A 10,097-nucleotide genomic window follows, 5' to 3' on the forward strand; every position below is an offset into this window, starting at 1 on the left:
CTAAATGAATGATGTGTGCATGTATGCCTCTACCACCCTGAACATCATCAGATGTATGATTAAAATGTACCAATCAATAACTTTTAAAAATCTTATAAAGAATATAAAATAAAGATGCTCTCATCTACTTACTGACAAGTTATGAAACTAAATAATTGTTTCAGCTAGCGTTTTCATGGCTGTGACCCAAAATGCCTGACAACCAAAATTTCAAGGAAGGAAGATTCATTTACTCATGGTACTGGAGGTTTCAGTACAGTAGGCTGGCCACGTCTGCAGAGTTCAGGTCACGAACTCTGAACTCTGTTCAAGGAAGTAGAGAATGAGATAGAGGACATATATAATCCCTAATGCCACACACCAGTGTCCTACCTCCTCCAGCTACATCTATCAGCCTATATTTCTACCCAATAAATCCATTAATGCAGAGTAAGAGGGAACTTTTTAAATTGGTTTGCATGATCAGAGAGTAAGTTAAACCAAAAAAAGCTACCTGCAGGTTGGAGATCTAAGGAAACTAGTACCTTCTCAGTCCAAGAATCCAGAAACATCAGAACATAAGGGATGAATGATGCACCCCCAGTCCAAAGCTGAAGGCCTGGAAATCCCCCAGAAAGTAGCTAGTAGAAGTTTATGTTCAAAGGGTGAAGAATCTGGAGTCTGACATCCACAGGCAATAGTAGCAGCAAAACAACACCAGCTCAAGAACGGTTGAGCCTGATGTGCCATCTGCACCCCAGCCTACTGAATGGTGCTGCTCATGTTTGAGGAGGGTCTTCCCTACTTAGTTTGCTGATCCAAATTCCAGTCATCTCTGAAAAAAATCCTCACAGACCCATCCTGAAATTCACTTTACCAATTTTCTAGGCCTTTCTCAATTCAGTCAAGTTGACACACAGCCTCCAAGACCATGAGCCAATAAATTTCTGTTCTTAAAGAATACCCTGGCTGTGGTATGCTGTTATAGTAGCACAAAACAGACTAATATATCATCTTTAGTCTGAAGGTGCCAAGAGAGGAAACCTTAACAAAAGTCTCAAAGAAAAAGCTATATGAAGAAGATCACATCAAGGACTGCTGGAAGAAGGACCATTGGAAGTCTCTAGGAAGGGGCTTTGAAATAAATTCCTCAACCTCATCCTCTCTCCTTCTCTTTTCAGGTTCTGCATCAGAGTACCAGAAGCTGAATGGTGAAGAAGGTGCTTGATGTAGCCTATGCAGCTCAGCATCCCTGGGCACAGGACAGGGCAAAGGAGCAAGTGTGGAGAGGAGGCATGGAGAAACAATATGTAGATAACCAGTGCATCACTATTTCTGTGAAGTGTCATATAGTCTCCTCTTCTCACTCATCTTTCAGATACTGTTCTTGGGCTTAAGTGTCCTTCTGCCTCAGCCTCCTATGGATGAGTCTATAGGCGTGTACCACCACTTGGCATGTACCACAATGCCAAGTTGTCTGGCATTTTCCCCAAGTCCTGAATAATTTTTATGTCTTGACTTTACTCTTTATTTTATTGGGAAACAGTACATATGCCAGCCTATCTCCAATTATAGTAGAGTTGAAATAATCCTCTGCCTTAGGGCATTTTAACAGTACCCAACCTTCTACCACCAGCTTTTATATTCTGGGATAAAATAAAATAATACAGTGTTCACACAGAAATTCCCCTTTTGGTCATGTGAAACATAATTTTCATCAACTGAGATCCACAACCCTTGGTACAAATGCATAGAATTCCTGCTTAATGAGCACGATAAATCCAGCCTATATGTTTATATGTTTTAAGGTCTCATCCTCAGCTATTCAAGAAAAAAACAAAAAAACAAGCTCAAGCTAAAATTTATACTAGGAGAATTGTAGTGGTTCTCTATTGTTACTGAAGTAAGTCTGATGAACTGTAGAGAAATGATGGTTATATTCTGAACTCTGTCATCTTAGACAAGAATTGACTTTCTCTGAGTCTCAGCTTTATTCATCCCTTCACCCACTCACTTCCCTTTCATTCAGGAAACTCATTTGGTGTCTATTTAGATGATGATGCCCAAGGCAAAATTAGATCCAAACATTGTCAACGGAATGGAGATGTAGAATAAAGATGTCGAGCTGTATGTTAGCAGAAGCTGCTCCAAAATCTAACTCTTGAAATGGAAGAGTCCATGAGTAGATTAGATTGGTGAAGTTCTTTTTCTACCATGCAAGCATCCAGAGAATATGGAGTTGCTCTACCCTACCAAGATACCAGGAATGGTAGGGGAATAGGGTTAGTGTGGGGATATTCTCATCTGTCCCTAGTGGTCCTTTGAACCTTGGCCCTAACTCTACATACTCTCTCTAGTCTCATTCTCTCTCTCTCTCTCTCTCTCTCTCTCTCTCTCTCTCTCTCTCTCTCTCTCTCTCTGAGACCTTGTTAATTTTTGTTTTGAAATGAGATATTGCTAAGTTGTTGAGGCTGTCCTCAAACCTGTGATCCTCCTGTCTCAGCCTCCCAAGTACTAAGACTGCAAGTATGCACCACCGTGCCCAGCCCATCCTCTCCTTTACATCCTGCTAAATGATTTCACTGTGAAAGCCCCTCCTCTTCCCCCCAAAAAGTTAAAACATGGCTAACCTGAAGCCATTTGAATAAACAGGCAAGCCCAGCTCCCTCTGCATGGGCTGGTTCATCCCTCTAGATTGAGACACTTCATGTCATATCAGTTTGCATTAAAGTGTTAACATATTTCTAAAAGGATGCAGTTTGCCGGCAGGACATCGGAAACTTGGTGTAGAATTAAAGAGTGCCGCATGCAGCTGCAGCTGCTTCAAATTATGTTTTCCAGAAGACAAAAATACAGTCCTATGAATCTAAAAATACTTCTTAGTGTTAGCCAAAAATGCATTTATTCTCAGATTCATAAAAATGCAGGCCATGTGAAATATGTAAGGGCATGCTCTGTCATAGAAAAAATTAAAGAGAAGAAGTTTAAATAATCTTGAAAATCAAGAAAGGCAGAGAGAAGGTACGAATGGTAAACTTGTGAGTATGACTGTGAATCACAATTAGAAAAACTTTGCTTAGGGAAAAGATTATTTTTGAGGACTGAGCTGCCCTGCATAACACATTTATCCCCAGGAAGATCCTGAGAAACGAGGCCAGACAGACCCCTACTCTGCCCACTCAGGGGGGATTAGTACAGCCAGAGATGAGTTCCTGTCACAACCCAAAATCTTGGCATCGTGGTCTGGTCTGTGTAGTGACTCTTTCTTTATATGTTTGTAATGATGATATAGTTTGATGCCCCCCTTCAATCCACAGTAGACTAGTATTCTTATAAAAATATAATAATATTGAATTCCATAAACAATAAATGTCATATAAAATAAAGCCAGGCATTGTGGCACAGGCCTGTAATCCCAGTACTTGGAAGGATGAAACAAAATATTGCAGGTTTGGGGCCAGTCTTAGCAACTTAGCAAGACTTTGTTACAACATAAAGAATAAAAAGGGTTGGGATGTAGCTAGTGGTAGAATGCACCTAGAGTTCAATCCCCAGGACCACAAAAATGGGCCTCCATTTTTTAACTTATAAGATTCAACAGATATAAAATTTTTCATCAGAAAAAATATGGGGGAAAAGGAAAAATTACTATAAAATGATTTCAAAGATGCAGACTCAACCTGTCCCTACTTTACTGTAGACTAGCAGCAGCGTGGGTCACACTCTGAGTGGTACTGGCACCCACGGAGTGCAAGTGTGAGTGGTCTGTAGCCCAGCTCTATCATTTGCTAATGGTGTGCCATTGCCTACATCACTTGACCGAAGTCTCTAATGACTTTTCTTCAAAGTAAAATGATACATTTTTATAAGAAATGAGAAGGATAAAGTGCTAGTTGGTAAGTATGCAGTACATGCTAACAAGGCTATCGTTTCCATTACCACCTGTATTCATTCTCTCTTGCTGCTGTAAAAATATACTACACACGTACTGTACTGGCTAAACACAGACTTACTCTGCACTGTTTTAAAGATCAAAAGTCCAGAATGGGTTTCATTGAGTTGCAAATAGAGGTGGCAGCAGGGCTGCATTCCTCCTGGCATCTCCAGGGGATAATCCACTTCCTTGCCTTCCAACTGTATGGAAGCCACTTTCATTCCTTGGTTTGTGGCCCTTTCTTTCATCTTCAAAGCCAGCAGGAAAGCATATTTATACCTTTCCTTGACTTTGACCTCCTATTCTGCTCCCCGTATTTCAATTCGATGGGCCTCTGGGACTATATCAGGCCAACCTCAGTAATTGAAGAAAATTCCCTTATTTTACAGTCTGTTGGTTATCAACCTTAATTTTATCCATAACCTTCATTATACCTTGTCATGAACATGGCATATTCATATTGGCCATAGGCAATATGAACACACTCATGAAATTCTGGGGATTGGGATGAGGATGTCTGGGAGGGGAGTCATTATTCAACTTACTTCACTATCTAATGTCATTCATTCAAAAGACATTGGCTAGCTGGTCGTGGTGGCACACGCTTGTAATCCTCACGCTTGGGAGGTGGAGACAGGAGGATGGCGCTGGTTCGGAGCCAGCCTCGCTGGCTTAAGAGACCCTGTTTCCAAATTAAAAAATATAAAATAGGTCTGGGAGTGTAGCCTGGCAGTAGAAGGGCTTCCAGGAACCCCAGTACCTCCAAAAAAAAAAAAAAAGACATTGGCTGACCACTCACTCCATGCCAAATATGGGGCTGGACTTGAGAAATGCAATCAGATAGAAGGCAGAGACGCACGGAGTCTGTACTTTACTGAAGCAGACCAACATTACATGAATTGCTAGTATGTGATAAAGAGAAGTATAAAATATTATGGGTTAGTTCACTGGGAATCCTGATGTCAACTGAGGAGGAAGTATTTAATATATATCTATAGATTCTACTCTGTGTGTGCTAATAAATAAACACAACTTATTATAACAATTACTTCAGATGATCTACAGAAAACATAGATGCTTATTAAGACAATCAAAAGCTGAAAATGAAAAGACCAGAAGTTTATATTTTACATATACATTTGTTTATTTTTATTCCCCACCACCACCATACCCGCAGTGATTTACTTCCACATTATGACCTGAGAATCAGCATTTCCAGGCAGTTTTCCAAGCTTGTCTAATGAATAGACTCACAGAGGCCATGGCCTAGGGCTCTCTGCCAGGCCTACTGAATAAGAGTCTTAAGCAGAGGAACCTGGGACTCTGCATTTAAAGGCATGTAGGCATGTATAAGACATGTGTGAGAGACACAACTGCAATAGAAAAAGAACCAGTGCCTCAGGAATCAGAAAGTTTAGCTCTGACCCCAAGTCTTCTATGTAAGCAAATTCTCTGACCTGAAAGATCCACATTTGTAATAGGTAAGCAGTGGTTCTTGAGTGGGCTGATTTGTCTCCTAGGAGATAGTTGTCACTCTCTGAAGACATTTCTGCTTACAAACAGAGGAGATGATACTGGCATCTACTGATAAGGTCTGTTAAGGTCTCCAGACATTTTGCAAGGCACTGGACATACGCCCATGACAAAATGTTATCAAGCCCATAATATCAACAGTACAAAGGCCAAGAAACCCTATATAAAGTGATAAGTACCCTGTATTAAAGGAAAAATCATAAGGGAGAAGGAAAATGAGAGAAAAGGATAAGAGGCTACACTGGAGTGAGGTGTCAGGCTGTGTCCCTCTGGGAAGCTCTGGAGACTCCTACCTCAGGTAGTCCTGAGGAGGGAAAGCAGAGTGGTTATACCCTGCATATGCCAGTCATTGGCTACAGACTGGCCCCTGTTCCGGTTCTCCATGTGCAGGCAGTGGAAGCTCTGACACCTGCCTATGGACTGCTCTCAACTGAGGTCCCAGGTACAGGCTTTCTCAGCTCAGGGAGCCTAGGAGAAAAAAAGTGAGGATCTCCTGGGGTAGAGCACCAAGAGGGTCAGCCACACTGAGGCAATAGTTTCTAAACTTCTTTTTTTCTACAAGCCTTTTGTCGTAGTGTGTTTTTGTTGGTACTGGATATCACAGACTGGATAACTTTTATGGGATAAAGCCTTATGCAGTTTATGAATCTGGAGTCTGGGAGGCTGAGGAATTGCATCTGGTGAGGATGTTATTGTTGTTGTTTGGTACCGAGGATTGAACATAGAGATATTTTACCTCCATGCTGTATTCCTAGCCCCATTTTATTTTTTACATGGAAACAGAGTCTCATTAAGTTGTTGAGAGCTTCACTAGGTTGCTGAGACTGGCCTTAAAACTCCAATGCTTTTGTCTCGGCCTCCCAAGTATTGGGGTGGCCCAGCTAGTAAGGATTTCTTGCTGCATTGTACAAAAAATGGAAGAGGGTATGATATGGTGAGACAGAGCAAAAGTAAGGGTGAGAGCAAGAGTGGGGGGGAGAGAGAGAGAGAGAGAGAGAGAGAGAGAGAGAGAGAGAGAGAGAGGGAGAGAGAGATTGCTTTTATAACAAACCCATTTCTATGAAAATTTATGAATACACTAACCCATTAATCAATAAATGGGTTAACACATTCATAAGGACAGAGCCTTCATGATCCAATCTTCCCCAAAGGTCCTATTTCCCAAGCACCATAGCATATGACTTTAGAAATTAAATTTCCAACACATGGAATTTGGAGGACACATTAAAACCATGGCATCTTTAATAGATACAAAACTTTTCTTGGGGGATTAGTGTAAAATGTTGATAAAAACAATAACATTGATGAAGAAGAGAGTGAAGCCCAGTCACCTCCCTACCAGTCCCTGCTCCCTTCACCACTGAGAAGAGCTTCTTAGAAGAAATTTCTTGGAACACTATATTGGTCTATAGCCATAACAAATTGTCACAGTCCAGATGACTTAAATAACAGAAATTTATTCTGTCAAAGATCTGGAGGCTGGAGGTCTGGAGTCAACAAAGCACGATTCTCTGAAGATTCTAGGGAGAAGACTCTTCCTTGCTTGCTCAAGTTTCTGGTGTTGCAGCAATTCTTGGCTTGTGGACGGCCATTTTCTCCTTATGTCTTCACATTATCTTCCTTCTATGCATGTCTTTGCCAAATTTCCTCTTCTTCTTTTTTTTTTTATTTTTTATTTGCGGGTCTGGTGATGGAGCCCAGAGGCATTTGACCTCCGAGCTACACCCCCTGCCCAACTTTTTATTCTTTATTTTGAAACAGGGTCTCACTGAGTTGCAGAGGGCCTCACTAAGTAGCTGAGGCTGTCCAATAACCGCGATCCTCCAGTCTCAGCCTCCGGAATGCTGGGATTACAAGCATGAGCCACCACGCCCGGCTCAAATTTCCTCTTCTTAAAGAATTCAAGTCATATTGGCTTGAAGCCCACTCCAATAACCTCATTTTTAACTCAGTTACCTCTTTAAAGACGTTATATCCAACAGTCACATCCTGAGGCACTGGGGGTTAGGGCCTTAACATATGAACTGGAGGAAGAAATGCACTTGGCCCATAACAGACACAATCCCCAGTATCCTTTGCACAATTAATTTTTAGTGCCCAATGTTCTATGTTAAATACTTAATCATCCTTCAGTGGCACTTTCCAAAGTATTTTGTGTATTGAGATTATCAACTTAAACACTATCCACTAAGAGTTATCACCCACAGTGGGTGGACCCCAAAAGTTCTCCAGAGAACGCCTTTATCACATATAATCCTACAGTCCAGGAAGAGGCCTGAAGGCTACTTCTGTGGACTTCCAGGAACCAGGCCTTTGTCATGAACACTAATTGTGCCACACATGGGAAGACAAGAGCATCCTTACAGCCAATCTCTCATGTTTTCAATAAACCACTCAGGGGGTATTCAGGATAGATCTATTGTTCCCAGTTCCTGAGCTGTTTCTATTTTGTTGTCATATGGATTTAGATGAGAAATTTTATTTAAGGGAGGAACAGAAGAGTGTAGCCCTTTGTTGACAACCTCTCGGTGTTTTAAAAGAAACAGAGGCAGAGAATGCATTCACTACTGTGGCCTCCATGCCATCTGAGAACAGGAGGTCAGCAAACTTCTCCTTTACCCTCTTGCCAAATTCCACCATTCTCAGAAACACAAAATTCCAATGTCCACTTTCTTGCTTTTTCTCCATAGTTAAGTCTTCATAAAGCCACCATTACTATTTCCTATCTGAACTTCTAATCCTGAAAACCCATCTCTGATCTCTCTGGCAACTAATACTTAAATTGATTGCAGAAAGGATTTTTTTTTAAGAGAGAAAGAACACATCTTAACTATTGCTTAATTTACAGCTCCTTCCCTTCTGTGTTTTACAGTTTTTCACAAATGGGAATTCTCATCATCTACAAAATATAAAATAAATCAAAACTAAAATAAAAAACCCACTGGGAATTTCCAGTAAGCATGCTTTCTTTTGATAATGAAGAATTAAGGTTCAGTCTGCAGTTATGCAAATTCATCATGACACAGAGCAGAGAAATTCATCATAACACAGAGCAGACAAATGCACATGCTTCTTGAGTTGCTCTGAATAGGAACAAAAGAAGAGAACTTTTTGAGGCAGCAAGTCATGAACATAGTCTTCCACCCCAACCCCATGGAGGGTCTTTCTTTGAAGACCTTCACGAAACCTCTGTCCAGACGCAGCTTTCAAGGTCCTAAGGTACATATCTAAAACTCAACCCATGCTGGAAACTTTCTAACAATTTTTAAATTAAATATTCTAGTCTTTGCTGAATTGGGAATCAATGCTTAAACAATAAATCTTAGAAAATGAATATATTACCTTTAAAATAATGAACTATTTATAATGCAGAAAATGGATCTAAATAGTAAAATCAGGACCTTCTTCATTTGCTGTTGATAATAGTGACATTGGCTTCAAGTTTTCATATATATATGAGAATATGTGTCGTTATATTTGAATATATATATTTCACATATAGGTATACATATATGCATATACCTCTGATTCATTTCTCATTTTATTTTGGTAACATTCACAGAACATTAACTTATCTTAGGATAATTGTAGTGGATTATAGTGTCTATTCCTTTTATCTACCTAGCAATCTTTCACATCTCTTTCCTCTGTAATACATTTTCTCCCCTGCCTCATGGAGATATTTATCTACTGCTGCATAAGAAATTATTAAAATTTTTGTGACTTAAAACACAAATGATTTATTAGTGCCTATCGGTACTGTGAGTCAGGAATTCAGGGAAGGGTGGCTTGTCTCTGTTGCACAATGTCTGGGGCATGTTGAAGGCTGGGGGCTGAAATCATGCAGAGGCTTGGTCATTCAAATGTCTCCTGGCTGTCAGCTGGAGCACCCATACATCACCTCTCTCTGTGGCCTGGAGTTCCTCCCAGCATGCAGACTGGGGCATATAGATGAGTCTTCCAAGAGAAAGAATGTGCACGCCATCATCTCCTCTTTATGTTTTGGCCTCAAAAGTTATATGTCACCATTTCTTCAGTATTCTGTTGGGTGGAGAACATCTCTCTTGATGAGAAATGTGTCCTTCATGTTGTCGGAAGAACATATGGAACAGACTAAATGTATCAATGTGGCTATCTTTAGAAGATACCATCTGCCTTGCTTGGACATGTGATTTAGCAGAGTTGGTTCAATGAAGCACCTTCTTTTCTTAGCATTTCTAAGGTGATGGACAGAGGTCTAAAGCTTCAGAAGACAACTTTTCTACCATGTAGAAAAAGTCTAAATGCAGAACTAAGACAAGTAAAAATAAGGTGATGAGAAATTATCAGAGAGAAAGTGTTGGGGCATTGTTGCTGTCCCTCTAGTAACTAGTACTCTGACTAGCACAGACTGAATGGTCAATCGTATCTACTGAAGGCATAAACAAAAGTCTTAACAACCAGAATACATTCAAATGTGAATTATGCCATTTGAAATAAGAACTCTAGTCAGGCATGGTGGTGAGAACTCAACTGTGATTACAGATGTCTGTAATTCTTGGGGGACTGATAATAAGATTGCAGGTTCAAGGCCAGCTTCAGCAATTTAGTGAGCCCCTCAGTAACTTAGAGGGATTCTTTTCAAAATAAAAAAATAAGGAATAGGGGTATA

The sequence above is a fragment of the Muscardinus avellanarius genome (assembly GCF_963383645.1).
Source record: "Muscardinus avellanarius genome assembly, chromosome: 1".
Lineage (NCBI taxonomy): Eukaryota > Metazoa > Chordata > Mammalia > Rodentia > Gliridae > Muscardinus > Muscardinus avellanarius.